A 17,547-nucleotide genomic window follows, 5' to 3' on the forward strand; every position below is an offset into this window, starting at 1 on the left:
ACTAGAACACATGTTTTTTCAATGCTTAGTTATAAATTTAGCTTCTCTTCTGGTTAACGGGTCTTGTAAACAAGTGAGTAGAAATATCACTACTGTATATACAGGATTAGACTTTTATTGCACATTTTGTTTGTAGTAAATTCTTAAGATTTATTCTTCATAACCATTTTGATCATCTACTTCCAGAAACTCTGGAGAGTCCTCTCACATTTTTCTTTCACCTTCTTTCACTGCCTCTCTGCATTCTTAAACTTATACACATTAAAGACAGATTTCTAGAAGAGCTTGCTTTTGATTCTTAAGACTGAGAAACACAAGGAAATGGAATTACTGACACCAATCATCCAAATATTATAAAATTGGTCAATAGCCATGCAAATGCTCTAAATACTCAAAAACAAATTCAAATCTTATATAAGTTTAAGACCAAAAAAAAGAAAGTGATAAAGCTAGAGATTACCACTGCCTCTCAAAGTGATGAGTACCTCTGAATCAGAAAAGCTGGACTTGTGACAACTCAACAAATTATATCTGGAAAGAAAACTAATAAATAAAAAATTTCAGGAAATACTGTGATAATTAACCAAATAGCATTAAAGATAGGATATGAAAAGAAGTTTGCGTGGGCAACACTGTTCAGTGCTACCGGAGAAAACTGGACTTCCTCAGCTTCTACCAGCAAGCTCCTGTTTGTATTTGGGAGGTCATTTAAACCATACTTTTCACATGGGGTTGTTAACTGTATTCTCATTTTCCAGCTGCTTCTACTTGAGTTATGATTAAAAAAATTATTGGGCAGGAAGCAGGTGAAGTAGTGTTTCAAAGTTCTCTGTTATTAATTCTCCAGCAGATCAGATCCCAGTTACCTCCCAAACAATGCACTCAGAAATCATAGGGTCTCCCTCTGCCTTGCACCCTGTATGCAGAAGAAGGTTGTCACCACCCTGTACCTTATCCTAGGTACTGGCAAAATAACCATTAGAATTTGTGGAACATTGGAAATACTGCAGTGACAGGAAATACAAGGGGGAAAAAAATGAAAACAGAAATCAGTATGGTTCTCTGCATAGAATTTGAATAAAGTTAACACTGTGTCCACACAGTGGGTTTAAAAAAGATAATAAGTAGCTGAGATACTGAACAAGTCTGGAAGGCTGTGGCACAAATTTTGCAGTAATATAATAATATATTTATACTAGCTTGACAAAGAAATTGTTTATTAATTTCAGTATTTCCTATCTTTTCAGGTTTGGAGATTATAACACAAATAATGTTCTTTTAATGAGGGTTTTTTTGAGCCCAGCATATAATTAGCTTGATTTTAGCTGAATCAAGAGTATCTGTAAAAGCTTTGGACAGTTTCTGGAAATGCAAGCTAGTGCCTTTATATTTGCTGACAAAACTAATTGAGTTTCCCTCAGTATGTTGCAATTTTCTGAACAAATCTCAGTCTGATTGTGTAAATGTCAGATATTCACCAAGTTTGACCAAATTATCTGATCAATTTCAGAAGAAAAACAACTAGATGTGGTTGTCAGTTTTATGGAAGATACATCAAATCGTCACGTTTTACCAACTACACACTGATTTAAATCTCATTTCAAGTCTTATCATGGAGGAACAGAATTCCAATTAATTTAATTTTGAAGTGTGTCTGTTTCAGCTTTATTATTTTCCCATTGAATTCTAAACAAATGACCGGGCAAGCAAGCAGACCCCAATATACAGGAAAAATAAGAACTCATTCTGTTGCCTTCGCAAAGCTCAAAAAGATTATTTGTCTGGACACATAGCATGTGGTTTTGATCTGCTTTTCCCTAAGCCTGTGCTGTACAGAAACATAGATATGCAAAGATGGATACACACACACCGACCAGTATGTGCTTACTTTTTGTTAGACATAGGCTATTGGCATTATTAAGAAAATCTGTTCTTATGGAACTTTGTTGCTAAAAACCTTTGACCTAGGGCAACCAGAAACTTCACCTGTAAATAAACAATTTAAATCTATACCATAGGTAGTTTAATTACATGTATGTTTTTTTAAGTAAATTAAGTGTCATAATTTTATATATTAGTAAACCCGTTAGGGAAAAAACAGCACAAAAGCCGAGTTGTGTTTTCTAAGGCCTGCAATATATCATTTGATAAATTGCAGTTTGGAGTCTATTTTGTACCACACAAAGTAGAAGTCACAGAAGCTATTATCCTCAGAACTATTCATTTAGGTACCTCACTCTTAGTGATTTAATCTAAACCCTCTGAGGATCCAGGCAGAGTGCTCCTCGCTTGGCGTCTCTGCGCACACCGAGGTCAGATGCAATTTTAGACTTTGCCTCACAGATAAAAAGCGCTGTGATAGCAGCTGTTATCTTCTTGCATTCAGGGTTTGTGCTGCAGAGACACAGCGGTCAGCAGGGTCTAGTTGGTACAGGAGGGTTTGCTGCCCTCAGAAGAAGAGGCACAATAGATGTGGCTGTGCCTGGCGCTGCTTCTGAGCCCTCCCCAGAACCCCTGAGGCTGCGGGCGTTGGGCGTGCGGGGAATGTGCTGGGACTCAGCGGGGCCTCCTGCCACAGACCCACAATGGATTTCTCACCAGCAAGATCAAAGCACAGGGAATGAATTGAGAACAGAACAGTTTGGTCCTGAAACCCTTTTAGAACTCCTGGAACATGAGAAATTACATAGCATAGCATATATTTGATTTTTCTATTTTATAGAAACTGAACTATTTCCTTTAAAAATGAACATTAAAACAGAACTAAAAGCTCCAAGCCTGGCAAGAAATTTAACCTGCAACTACAGCTGATTTGGGCCAGTTTTAAATTGAACATAGTGCTTTTTGATAAAAGGAACCTGTATCAAAAGATAGAAACATTTACACACAGAAAGCCAAAATATTAAGCAGGAGCATTCACTTGATTTTCTACGGGTACTGCTCATAGTCTTGCATCTTCTGTATTTCTTGGCCATGAAATTTCAAGTAACTAATGTCCATTTTATACATACAGCAGCATTTTAAAGTAACACTTTTTAATTTCACTCACAGAAGCATGGATTCCAAAACCAGCTGCATATTTATCCAATCAGGTAAAGAAAAAGTGACTCTTTTGCCAATATCAGCTTGGCAGCATAGCTCGAATTTTCATTAGGCATTTTCCTCATGGGGGAAAAGGTGAGGGAAGGTTCAATGACTAATATTATTCTCTATCTCCCTTCAGTCAAAGACCAAGTAAACACATTGAACCCACAGCACTACAACGGCCTAGAGCGAGTAAGAGTTACCGATGGTAGCTTGCACCCCATAGTGAATCATGTTTTAAATCATCTTGGTTCAGTGGTGTTAATCTTAAACAATTAGCAAATGAGTTCTCAGCTAGATGCCTTATATCAAGGTCTGAACAATCTATCTCATTTTACCCTTTTTTGTTTATTTAAATAGAAGCAGGCAAAGGATTGCACTCTTATCTTCAGTGCTCAAACTGCACTTAGTGCTTCTATCTGTCTTCCAGACTAACCTTGTGCTACTCTGCAGCCTGTCAGATAATTCATAAACTGTCACAGTGTGCATTAACTTATTATATGATTATTTAAATATGAACTTTTTTGGGGTGGATTTTATCATGTGTTACAAATGTTAGAAGCTGAGGCACTTGATCAAAATCACCATGCAGATTGAATTGCCAAAGAAAATCAAACTTGAAATTGTGAACTTGGAACTCATACTAACATTTTGTTTTGGAAGATTTGGTTTACCGTTCAGCAAGAAAAGAGGAAAAGACATATTAGATAGTTCTAATTCTTTAAAAATCTTTCTTCAAAAACATACACCCTGCACTCCTTTCTAGACAGATTAAATACATATAAATGCAATTGTCTCCCCAGTGAATGTTATGATCTTTTACACATTTGTACGCAGACGTATCCAATACGTACACGCTGAACTTGTGCCTAGGGGACAATACAAAAAAAAAAGAAATAGAAATTCAGAACCAGGATGACCTGCTTTCCAGTTCACCATTGCAACTGCCTATTTGGGGATAGATCCACCTATATATTTTAATATCTTTTTACCAGTAGCATTTTTAATGCTTTTAGCTGGTCAGGATAAAATGGGACTCACCTCTGCACAGGCACTGTATATACTTCCAGTTCTGGTGTCTTTTGGTGCCAAGGCTGGTACTAGTAAGCACTCTGCCATACTTGGAGCTGAAGGGAAGCAAAATATAAAAAGAATTTATTGAAAAGGATGAAGTTCTGTTGGGGCTGAGCATTGTTGTCCTCAGGGAACAATCATCTGCCCCTGGTCTTTATACACAAAATACTGATTTCAAAATACCTATCTTGCATGGTTGTCATGCAGACTAAAGAAATTGTGTGTGTGTACCAGGGTTTGCATTCAAGAGGAACAGACTCTCTTTCAAATGGCTCCAAATTCAAATCCAGAATAATTCTCTTTACATTAATCCAGAACCCCACTGCTGCAACTCAAGGCAAAGTAGGGCTTACAGACGTAAGACAAGCAAGGCAAGAATACAAAATCAGTGTTATCACACCTGATCCTCAGATGATGCAAAACACTGGTTCTGCTCTCCTCGGGAAGCACACTGGTGACTTATATAGGTGTAATGCCATCCAGATATCCTGGGTCTTTTAAACCTGAGAAACAACAATGTCAATGTGCTTATTAATGCATTCCTTCCAAAATACACAACCCAGAGAATAACCATACAGATACTGGGATACACAGAAAGTTGTTCACCAAAGTATGAATATCATGGAATGTTATTTTTTAGTGAGATGCTAGTTTTGAAGGAGAAAAGGAAGGTTGATCTCTCTCTCTGGGGAGAGGATATTTTATTCAGAGTAAACATGTCAGAACACAAACACTGTATATTAACAGAAATGATTAAGTGAGGCACCTCTCCTCTATGAAGAGCACAGAGGAGATGAAAACGCAAGATGCTCTCTCAATAGTTACACAGATCTGCATAATTCCTGAAGCATGTCTAGGTTGGGGACCATGCCTTAATCTTTTAGCACTGCTGCCTATGAAGTGTGTGGGATATTGTGGAAATGGAAGAACCTGCAGAAACAATAGACTAGAGGGGTATATTGGTGAGAGCTCATTATCTCAGTGTCTCTGTGCTGGAAGGCCTGTATGAACAGGATGGGGTTGTAAATTAGGTAATACCTGTGTGTGGAGAAGCCAAAGAAAATAACAGGCAAATAAAATCAAGCAGAGAGCAGGCTCAAAAGAGGGGACTAGTTAGCATAGTTACCATGTTACTGAGAGGCACCAGGCTCCTAACAGACTGCAGCTCTTCAGGAGATTTACTCTGATCGCCGGGTGATCAGGACTTGCTTTCTCCAAAGCAAAAGGAAATGGTTCAGTAGCAACATTTATACACCTGACCTTTAACAGAACAATTTTTCCCCAGCAAGGTGAGGGATTGGATTGGAGCAAAGAGGTTGTTCTCCTCTTGATCTTGCCCACGTGTCAGGTTCAAAGCTGCTATTTCATGGCTGTCCAAACTGCTCTAATTGCAAGTGCTGCAATCCCTCTTCTCCCAATTCCCCACTATTTAGTCCCACACCCCTAGCAATCTCTCAGTCACTTGTTTGACCTTTCACTGAATGATTTCAGATCTAACTCAGCAGGACACTAACCAAAAAAGAATAGTTTTCTGCTGTGTTAGTTCTGTGATATGAATCATCCACTGGTTGAACAAGCAGGAGCACCCTGGGAGAGCATAACCCACTCAGCTGGGGAGGGATGGAAGCCTGGCAGCCAGTCATGCTGGGCTGGGCTGCCATGCAACTGTGGCACATCTGCGGGAGGAATATTCTCCTCTCCCTGTCACTAGATCATTCTATGCCCTAGGAGCTTGCCAGTATTTTTACCTGAAAAAGCCACATAATTTCAAATGAATGAGCAGGTGGATAATTAGGAAAAGGTCTTTAAAAGGTTTCCCTTAAAAAAAAAAAACAAACCAACATTCTGTACTCTCCTAAAAATAGTTTAAAAATTCCACTAACCTATAGAAAAACCAACAATTCTCTAATATTCTCTTGTGCTGAAGCAGAATCATAACTTTTTACAGACAACAAAACTAGGATTCTGCATGCAGAGCCAAAATGGACAGTGGTGATGGAGTGCATTTCCAAAACAGCCCAATTCAAAAAGAGTGAATACAATTTGTAGGGTCTTTGGTATTTTTAGTGCTATATCAAGGGAGAGTTCTGAACAACTAAATATCAGGAAATTCATGAAAACTTAGGCAAATAACATTATTTGTTTTCTTCAGTCAGATGATTTTAAAATGGTTAATATTTGATAACACAACGATAAATATTTTAATAGAGTATATTGCAGTCAGTTAGGAATAGATCAAAAAGATACAAAGCAAGCTCCACCAGATAAACTTTTATTAGGTTCATGAAATAGAACATAAAGTTTGATAGCAATTACTATTTAATCTATTCACATTTGGAAACGTATTGAAGAGGAAACTTACAACTCAGTTGTTATGAATTATTAAATGTTCATTTGAACAGTGATGAGCAGGACTTCTTTTCCTCTGAAAAATCTGTCACACTTTCCTTTTAAGCCTGCTCAGTGGCCATAACTTGTATGTAATTTGCCTGCTCACTGCCTTTTTATGAGGACAGAATAAGAAGATCAATAGCAGCACAGACACACCCAGACGGGACATTTTTATGAAGGGGCCTTAAAAGGACTATTTAGGAGTAAGTAAAGTAATCTCCATCCTACTTAACAGCAGATAAAAACTACTGACCTGAGGCAAATAAAGATAGCCAAGGCTTCCTATCTTGGCACTGATGCAACTGGTGACATTGCTGACACCAGCACATGCTGATTATCAAGGCTTCAGGAGTTACTGTTTTAACTTCCTTTACACGCATGCAAATACAACAGTATGGAAACCAAAATTTAGTTTAGAAGGAGCTGATGGGTTTTAAATTGCAAGGTGCTGACAGCCTCCACTAACAGAAGTTAAGCTCCCCCAGTGGTATCAAAAGTAAAAAAATGCCTTTTAACATTACACATGAATAAATGGATGCCATGGAAGTAGGTATACTATGATTTTGTCCACCTGTAAATTTAAATTTTAAAAGACAAGCTTGCACTTTTGATGAGTTTCAGAGTTATTTTAGGTACAGGAGCACACCTGATGTTAAGGTGTGTTTCTGCTTTGAATTTAAACATGCTGAATCGCTGTGATCCTGAAGTAATCAGATGTCAGATTTATGCTTCTACATAGCTGACTATTGTAGTATCTGTTGCTAATGAATTCAAGGCTTTTTTTATTAATACTCTTTTTTTATACTACTACTATTTGACGTACTTGTTCAAAATATTTTGGATGTCTTGGTTAACTGACATTATGTGTTATGAGTAATCTGTAGAGGTGGGGTTAAAAAATTTCAGATTGAAGGTTTTAAGGAAATTTAGTCAAACTAAGGGAGTTATTATTTAGCATCAGTAAGTTGAGTACTTCAGCAAAGAATTTCTGAATGTAATCAAGACCTTTCAAGATATGAGCTCTTAACTAAAACACTTAACAGAAGTGCCTTTTTACATTTCCCAATTCCCATCTCACCCTATTTTCTGACTATTTTCCCTGGCTTATTTTAAAGCTGGTCTTCAAAACCTTTCACTCCTGCTAGTCATGTGTTTATCTTCATGCTTGCATGCTTGTAGACAATAGAACATCTCACAGTACCAACTAAAGCTGTTCTGAATTGGACCAGTGCCCTCTGTGTGACAGTGGTGGGCTGTATGAGCTTCATACAGCAGAGGCATCCAACCTCTGGAAGGTGCACCTTACAGATTTTCTTAGCCAAAGAACTCATCTGTCTCTTCATATTTAATTGGTCTCAGTGAGTCTTTCATCCACTAATTTGCCTAATAACTTCTTGAGACATTCACACTTTTGCTATCCAAATTTTCTGGGCACAAGTTCACAATTACCCAAAGGGTAATAATAATAACAATAGTAATAGTAATAATAATAATATTAGTAATGTTGTCTTTGTTTAACTGGTTGGCTGGGAATTTCATTTGATCCTTCCTCTTGAGAGGAAGAATAAATGAATAAACATTTCCAATTCACCTTTTCCATAAGATCTGTGATTTTACAGATGTACATTTTATTTTCCTTCAATCTATCTTCCGTTTCTTATGCTGAAGAAACAATCTATTTAATCTCTCCTTTTACATGGCCTGCTTATATCTGTGACAGCTTTTCATTCTACCTTTTATGGTAGTACTATATATCTTTTCAATATCAGGACTTCATGCAGTGTTCAAGAGATGGGCACATCATGAAGCTATATAGGGACATTGAGGTGTTTCCCTTTCACTCTTTTTCCTGTCTTAAAAAATTCAGTAATCTATTTGCCTTTCTGACCGGTAAAGAGCGTTCAGTCAACATTTTCAATAAAATACCCTGAACTACTCTTAATGGTAAAGCCAAGTATCTGTAGGAGTACATTACTCTTGAACACTTAATTTCTGTCACCCAGCATCTTAGAAATTCTTCTTCTGAAGGTCTTTATAGCCACAATACCTTTGTAGTCTGAGCAAATTTATTACACTATGCTTCACTCACTCTTCTAGCAGAATTCTATGTGTGTAAGTCCTCATAAGACTGATCAGTAGTTCCTGACATTTATTCTTAGCCTGTTTCTTATTACTCAAGGTATGATTATTCTATAAAGAAAAAAAGGAAAAGGAAAAAAAAATCTTTGCTGAGGGATCTTGGAAAATAGTTTCTGGAGAGTAAGATACATTATCAACCTGATCTTTTGCATCCGTATGCTTACCTGATTGCTTAAAAACTCTTTTCCTAAGTTTGTACATTATTTCTCTCTTTCATACTCAGCATATTCACTAATCTAACTGCTAATTCTGTTCTTCATTATAATTTCCATTAACTTGCTTGCTGCAGAAGTTTTACTTGCCAGTCTCTAGTTCCTCTCCATCTCCTTGAAAACCTTTATAAAAAATCACACCTGCCACAGGTCCTTCTTATAGTTAATCAAGCCCATCCTGACAATTACAAAAATCAAATTAGAAAAATCACAAGTAGCAGTCAAAATTTTGTTTCTTCATTTTTTAAAAGTTCTTGGATCAATTATATTTGCTTCTGGTGATCTGATGCAACAGACTATTTCAATTTTTAAATAATGGGTTGTATTAATAATGGTGTTGTATAAGCACCTCCAGAACGTGCCCCCACCACCCTAGGCAGGAGTTTGGTAACCTTCCTAAGCTCTTCCATAGTTAATACATCTTTCCCTTCTCTACCTTACAAAGCGTTTGTTTGCCCTAAAGCCTTTCTAGAAAGGTCTGGCTTCTCCTATGTTCAGAAAAAAAAATTAATGGCTAATGTTTATGACTTTACTAAATTGCTCAATCATTTATTTCTGGCCTTGGTACTTTAACCTGTTCTTACAGCTCAGCTGTAACTCTTTTTTCCTTCATTTCATCAGAATTGCAACATTTTTCTTTACCCTTTGTAAATGTATTTTCTTACAAAGTTTTTTTACTCTGCCGCTAACAATGTAATTTTTGTAAGAATCCTTTTAAATTGTCCCTTTTTTTTTGATAGTCACTTTACTCTGCATCTCAAATACAACCAGCTCACCAAATCATCTGCAAGCATTCTGCCCCTTTAGCTTTTTCTTTCATATCTGTCTAATAAGTATCTACATGATCATCTTCTCCCAGATCCATATACCTGAGACATGGACCAGCCCTTCCAGCTATTTCAAATTCCTCTTCAGGTTAAGCATGCAAGGAAAGATTTTGACAAGGAACATGGGTATGATAAAATCAGGAACAAAAGCTTCATCTCATAAATGTCAGTCCAGGTTTTGTCAGGTCGTTGACTACTACCTTTTATAGCACAAATTCACTATGAAAGTGAATAGAGCTTTACAGGATCCCGTCAGTATAAATTTAGAGGGGACTCATAGCCCATACAAAAGTACCAAAATATTCAGTAAAATATTAATGGCATTGCTCTTTTGATTTCTCCCAACTCTGCACAATTTTGAGATACGGTTTTGTTGATTATGATCTGTTCTTCTCTCACGCTGAACTACAGTCAATGGCAAAATCATTAAAAGAGACTTTCAGCAGAAGCCAAGTCAAGCCCCTTATAATTATCTTGGCTTCTAAAGAGAATAATTAAATTGTTAATAAAATTGTTACCTATAATCACCAGGTGAGAAGAGAAAGATGTGATAGTGCTGAAAGTTCAAAGTTGTCTACAGAAAAGGGGGAAGAGTTTGATTGGAGTTTAGTTGTTGGTAATTCATTTATATATATATATATATAAAAATATAGAAGTATAGAAGACTACTTTTATCTGAAATCAACTTGAAATAATTATATTAAAGGGACTGTATTCATTAACGTCACTGATTTCAGTGGGCAGCTGAGGTTAAGTATGATTAAAGTGTTATACCCAAAACTATGTTGTATTTTTATAACTACATATTGGACAGGGTAGTTCCTTATATGCATTTTTTTTTTCTTGCCAATGACTTGTCTATTTGTTCAGAAGGACATGGAGAGCCACGTAGTAACGATTGCACTGATGCCATTGGCTGAATCTAGAGCCAGTATTTTGATTTACACTTATCTGTAGATCAATTTACCCACTTTATTCACTTCCTAGAGACTGAGTGGAATAGCTTTCCAAATCTTTCACACTTTTTAGACATTTATGAAACCCTGTTTATTTTCCAGATTCACAAAATCTCTCTGTGGATAATGCAAAATATTGCTCCATCTTGAGTAACCAGTATCCAACACTAACCCCTGTTCTTACTCAATTTCCTGCTTAAATTTGAAATCTTTTCCAATAGACCCAAGGATCTATTCTTGCCCTTCAAAACTTCCAGGTTATAAGGAGTTCAGCCATAATCTGTTTGGAGGAGGAATTTTCCCTTTAATAGATACTTATGTGAGCTTTAAGAAATAGCACCAAGCAGCTCTAGATCAGGGGCTCACAGGGGCTAAAATAAAGAGCTACCAGGTTTGTTCCCCACATACACTACCCAGTCCCCAAACACACTGACAAGTGCAGGAGGAACAAACTCCAGTGTCCTCAGTACAGAAATAGCAGTCCATGGGAGACAGTTCAGCAGGGTGTTCTGTTAATGAGATGCTGCCCCACTGAGCTCTGAATGGCACACATACTTTAGATGGGAATCCAACTTCCTTTTTAAGCCAAAAGATCCTTGAAATAGGACTCTTACTTTGAAGAATTTAGAATTTCATTTCCAAGGAGAGTAAAGAGAGTTTCATCACATGGAGCTGTTCCTTTGAAGAGCTGAAGCTGCATTTTGATCATGAGACAGTAAGCAGTGACAAGCATCCAAGGAGGACAAGTTACTCTCACAAAATTCAAAAACCTGACTTACTTCCTACTGACTGCAAGAACAGGAGAATCCCACAATGAGATTTAAACTGGGGCTGTTAGTGCAAGGAAATTCATATTGAGGGCAAGCATAGCATCCTTAAATCAGCTCCATTATGTTGACTTTATGCAGCAAAGCACAGCTCTGCAAGGAGGCTTCAGCTCTCAGAAAGAGCCTCCTATTCCACATATCTTAGAGACAGATTACAACAGCGTATTGCAACACAAATATCTCAGAAGTTGAGCTGGATGCTTTGAAATGCTTCCAATTACATTTGCACACATGCCCTTTGGTACACAACTGGGGAGAAACATGAAAGGCAGCATGTACACTGTATAACTTCTGCAAAGGTATGAAAATTTGGGTCAAGATTTACACCACCTGTCAAAATAAAGCCATACACTGCAATAATTTTTCTGCAATGACCTGAGAGATTTGCTAGTTCATGCTAAACCATTACTGATTTAAAACAAAGTGAAAAGATGCTTAGAGAAGTGTACTCCAGTTATATCTTTTATTCAGTGGCAACATGACAACTTAGTGATGATGCTGCAGCCCACACTGCACTGCACCATTAGAAGACCCTGAGTGTTTTGCAAATACAAAACATTGAGCCAGCTAAGATGTGTTGAGCACCTCCCTCACCTACTCCCACCCACCCTGGCTTTAGCCCAAAGCCCTCTGTTCCAGTTCTAACTACTTCCCTTTAGCACTCCTCCTGCTGTTTTAGCTAAACAGCTACTCATTCCATAGCTTTCTGGCAGTCTTCAGAAAACCAGCATCCCACTCAGCTCTGCCATGTTACCACTTCAGAAATGCTGTCTCACAGCAGAAAACCTTTGCCTTTCACACTCCTGTCATACCCTCACTTCACTCTGGGCCTGTGTTTGAAACCTGAGCAGGCACTGTGCTGGCTGGCCATGCTTGCCAGCCCTGCTTGCCTTGTGGCTGCATGGGGAAGGAGAAGGCTCCACTGCTGTTTACCCTCACTGTTTGTCCCTCACAAGGTTCCAGGCCTACAAAAATTCATCCTACCTGGAATGACAGCCTTTCCTTGTCCTCTGCTAGCGCATGCAGCCATCAGCACAAGCACGTTGCAAACACCCTCCTGCCATAGGAGGCAATGTCAAGGAATACAGAGTTCTCAAGGAGCTGGGATCTGATCAGTCAGATTTCCATTGCCATCACTGCCAAGGCTGCTGGAAGAGCAGGACAAACATGTGATAGGAGTTGTGGGACTTCATATTATGTAACGTAGAGGGCTGCCTGGGGCAGACGACAGGACTGGACCCAATGAGGTAAATTTGTCAGGAAATACAGGTTAATCCTGCCAGTTCTGTTGTGCAGAAATTTGTTTCCTTTTTCACTGAGAGTTCTAAAAGAAATATAGTCAGACATTATGTTCTAAAAGAATATACTGTTGTATAAAGTATAAATGTATAAAGATAAAAGTACATTTTCATAAAAACTGAGAGTTTTTCATGCGACCCTTCCTTTCCCAAACCAGAGGTTTGTGACATTGCTGTACACACAGCCTCTCAGGAGCAGGAGAAAATTACAAAGGTCTTGGTTTCTCAGTCTTAAGTGCAGGTGGAAGGCTTTTTAAGTAACACAACTACTTCTTTCTATCATTAAATTTAAGGCTATTGATATATCTTTAGAAATATCTAACACACTATCCAGAGTAATTTATTTGATCTAGATTAATGGAGATATCCTTGGTATTTTTCAATTCTGGCATGACTTGACAAACTAAAATTTGGAGAAAATAATTTCAATCAAAATAAAGAAAGTAATTGGAAGTGAAATCACATTTGGCAGTTATCTATTCTTCAAGGATACCAGGTTATTTCAGTCTTCATTAATAATTAAATTTTAACACCTTTGTGCATCACAATTGATAAACAGAAATATAAGTACATTAATCAGCATGTCAAAAGTAATGCTAGAACCATATAAAGCGCATGGGGAAACAGCTCTTACTCATAAGAATATTTTAACTCTAGTGTTTTTAATATCCTGAATTATCTTAACGCTTTATCATAGTAAGCAATATCAGCATCCATGGTTAGAGACATTATCTTTAGTTCATAGGCTCATAGAACGAACTTTTCAGACATTGTCCCAAACAAACCATGCTATGTACTCTCTTTCTAAGTCTAAGACAGGTCTATTGTTATTCAGATCCTTTTCTACATTGTAGCAAAACTTTAGAGTTGATTAAATAAGATTAATGTAATTCTGTTACTATTGCAACAACTTAGTAGTAGTAGCCTGCATATTAATAGTGTGAACACTCTGTAGGTTGCCTGTCTGCCTGCTTCAGCTCTATTGGTTGGTGTGTGATAATGAACGTCGTTTGGACATTTCTGTTTAATTATGTGATAAGTCAGTTCTTTAAATGTTTTCAGGTAAAACACTGGCTAAGACCATGACACTGGTTACACCTGGGTAAAACACTGCAGAAAACCTGGTGTGCCTGAAGAAGATTGTGTTGGAAAGCGAGCAACCATTATCTGGGGTTTCCCATCTAGTGGTTGCCCTGTCATGAAGATTAATGCACTATGATAACCTGAAGCAAGTCTGTGCGTAGCAATAAATATTGTTGATGAAAACTAGCATGAAGCAACTAATAACTTTAATTATTTGGTACATTAATTTATTAGTTCTTATTTTTGCAGAGTGCTACATGCCAGCTGTTTGAATCATCTTATTGGTATTCTGATGAAAAGAGTGGAAAAGTAAAGCATTGCGCCAATTAAATCCCACTCACAAGAGAGCATGTTATCATCTGGTATATCTCAGGCAGGAATTATGATACAAGAATCTGCCTGTTGAATTAATTTTTCAATTTTACTGTCATACAAAAATAGACAATAACAGGCAATATTTTTATAGGTCAGATGAAGCAGAGAGGATAAAAAATTTGCAAATCTTTACTGTGCTCCTTCTGTATGAATATGAAGCAGCTGAAGTTCTGATTGGTGAGATTAGGAGGAGATATGATACATGACATTGGTATTTCTAATTGTCAGAGTATTAATCATCTTATGCAATCACATATGACAATTGGACAAGATTGCATAGTCCTTTTTTAAACTTCATAGTTTAGAAACCTTTTTAAAGCTGTCAGCAAACTCCCCTGGAAACAATATTCAGCTCTGCTCTTGCATTTATCTAATCAGCAGTGCAATCTAGTAAACAGAGCAGGAATTCACAGGACCTGCATCATTCCCTCCTTTTGTTTGCACAGGCAACTCATTTGACTTTCCTTGGCATCAACTTCTCCATTGTTCACTAGCAATAACAAGTTTTTCTCTGAAGAACTTTGAGACCTATAGGACAGTGTTTTTATCCCCATTCTAGAGCTGGCTCAGCAAAAGCACTCTGCAGCATTTCATCCACACTCAAAACAATAAATCAATGTAGATTCAGAAAGAAGATCTCCTGATTCCCAGCATTGTTACTTTAACAAAAACCCCCATCCCTCACTTCATAGGTGTTGTAGGAATTATGTAAATGTTTTACCTTTACCTTTGCATTGTAACTAATGTTCACATAAATTCTGAATGCTCATCTCCTGAGAGCTGCTACACCATTACCTTTTTGCACACTGGTGTTTTGGTCTCCTGTAGTAGAACATTATCCTGATAACTTAAACCTTTCTTTTGAAAAATACACACAGAAGGAATACATAACGACATGTAAATATAAACTCAGCTTTACCTTCCCTTGTGGTCACTGTAAAAGAGCTGGTAAGTCACACTTCCATTTAGTGACATACCCGTCACAATTAAAGATTGCTGGTGTTTCCATTACAAATGCTGGTTTATGTAGTTCAGAAGTTGATCATAACATATATTTCCAGTAATTTTTTACCAGTTGTTCAAAAGATCCCATTGGACCCAATTGCTTAAAGCACTTGGCTTTAAGCCAAAGTAGTGAGAAGAAAGTTTGCAACATTCAAATTATTTTACATCACAAATAACTTTAGAACAGCAGTGACTATTAATAGAAGCCATCAACAACACATTCTGTCGAACTCTTTTTCCTCTTCCCTAAAAAATTTAGGAAGATACTTATTAGAATAATTCTAAGCCCCTAAATCATTGGGAAGTATTTTCAGTTGTGATTATCTGTCTGGTTGTGCTACCAAATAAAGTATTAAGAGTTTGGGACTATTTCATGGATTTTGAAAGTCTTCAATTAGTGTTCATTTGGAAGAATAGCTGAACAAGAAACTTTTTTCTCTGTAAACAAAGACAAATTCTTTGCATACTTTTGTGTCTGTAACATTATTCCAAATCAAACACCTTAGCAGCCAAGGATGCAGGAACATTTAACCTTTTATATACTTCATAATCATGTATTTGAATTGCTGACCTTTGCATGATCCTGCTTTGGTTTGCTTTCCAGGCTTTCTCCTGTGTTTTTGTGCTCTGTAAAAGCAATACTTGTTGCAGGTCTGTTTCACAGATCCTGGGAACTTACAAGAAAATCCTGTTGTTGTGCATGAAGCAGAAAATGCTGCTGTGCAGGCAAGGCCACACCGACGGCTCTTTGGATAGGACTGAACTGGCCGTAGATGTCTAAGGAGCAGTGGCAGCTGGGCGTTCCTCAAAGTGCCACTGAGCCGGGAGCAGGACAGAAGGGGTGAGGGACAGCAGGACAGGGACTTTCCCAGCACACAATCCCCCAGGCCAGGGGATCAGAGCAGCTCTGGTGGCAACCACAGGGTCAGGCACAGCCTGCAGTGCACAGCTGGAGCAGGGGAGCTGTGCCTCACATGGGGAAGCTGCAAGAGCCAGAGACTGCCAGCACAGCAGGGCCCAGGAGCCCCTGCCAGGCCTCCCACCAGTGCTCCCCAGTTAAATCTCCCAGAGCTCCTGGACATACCTGCCAGCTCCATGTACATGTCTCAAATGCTTTCTGGCATGGCCAATGGCAGTAGCTGCTTGTATTTAGGGAACCAAATCCCATCCTCCAACCATTCACAGGGCCTTTTGAGGACTTCATCTTTTGCATCTGAGGACTTTTTGTGCTTAGCCAGTTTTTATTGATAGTGGTTACATCTAAACCCTGACCTTGCTGTTGGCAATATTAAAAAAAACCAAACAACTCTGTAGTTGCAACTGCTTCTTTTCCTAGTTAAGGAAAGAGAAGACAGATCATGTAAGAATGTTCATTTTTCTCCAGGCAGATAGAAATAATGGCTCTGCAGCTTACAGCTTTGTAAGTGGAATATGAATGATAGGGGCATGTAGTCCCTGTTGAGCAACTAAAGCTGTGATGTGGCTTATTGCTCTCCTGAGATTACCCTAAAGTATGATCAGGGTCATACCAATTCAGTGGTGCTCCTCCATAAGCAAAGCAATAAAAAGAATAGGGAAATTTTTCTTCCCCACACTTTGGGAATCATCCTCTTTTGCAGAAGTATAAAACTGGAACCATCAAAATCAGAAAACTGAAAGGTTAAATCATTCATTTCCCAAAACCAAGGATGATTGAAAGGTATTAGTTCAACTATAATTTTTAGATGACTAAATCTGCATTTGTTTTCATCCATTTTAATACACCATCATGTGTCGTTTCTACCAAAGCTACTATGGCTATCATGTCAGAGTATCAATTCCAAAACTCAGCTCTCCCTCATGTCCTTTTGACAGGTTAGATGTATTTCTTCTCATTATTTTTTATTAATTAAACCCAAGGATTTTAGATTAAGAAGAGAGATGAAAAATGAGAAAGCACAGACAACCTGTGAAAAACAGTAATTTTCTACCTCTACTATCCTCATATCATGGTTAAAAACCCCACGTATTCTGTAAAGGATTTTGCACTTTCAGTGGTGAGACAATCAGCTAAGCTTACCCATGCATGCTAGGATAAATTGCTGCCTATTTGCAGGAGAGAGGAATCACCATCCATTCTCTGGCTGTGTGCTGGGCAGAACTCTGAGTAACAGCTACATCATCTTGTAGAAACTCTGAACACTTCACCTGCAATTTGATTAGAACTGGCTTAGCTTTGAACTGAGAGTTGTGCAGAAAGATCAGAAATTACATGCAGGCAAACAATCTAAAAATTC

The 17,547-nt window shown here is 37.9% G+C and overlaps 1 protein-coding gene and 1 long non-coding RNA gene across 5 annotated transcripts in view; one reads left to right on the forward strand and one right to left on the reverse strand.

Moving 5' to 3' along the window:
* Positions 1-17,547, forward strand: part of NTNG1 (netrin G1) — a 150,784-nt gene that overhangs the window by 126,878 nt on the left and 6,359 nt on the right.
* Positions 1-17,547, reverse strand: part of LOC109951021 — a 35,820-nt gene that overhangs the window by 3,915 nt on the left and 14,358 nt on the right. Inside the window, exons 1-4 of one of the 4 annotated variants that reach the window (XR_002273539.2) lie at positions 17,331-17,442; positions 12,495-12,658; positions 4,559-4,661; positions 4,126-4,211 (exon numbers count right to left, since the gene is read on the reverse strand). This is a non-coding gene — a long non-coding RNA (uncharacterized LOC109951021). Of the gene's footprint in view, positions 1-4,125; positions 4,212-4,558; positions 4,662-5,284; positions 5,503-12,494; positions 12,659-17,330; positions 17,443-17,547 lie in introns of those variants that run through there. The other 3 variants (XR_002273541.2, XR_005602441.1, XR_005602440.1) reach the window with 3 other exon arrangements.

The sequence above is a fragment of the Corvus cornix genome, chromosome 8 (genome assembly GCF_000738735.6).
Source record: "Corvus cornix cornix isolate S_Up_H32 chromosome 8, ASM73873v5, whole genome shotgun sequence".
Classification (NCBI taxonomy): Eukaryota; Metazoa; Chordata; class Aves; order Passeriformes; family Corvidae; genus Corvus; species Corvus cornix.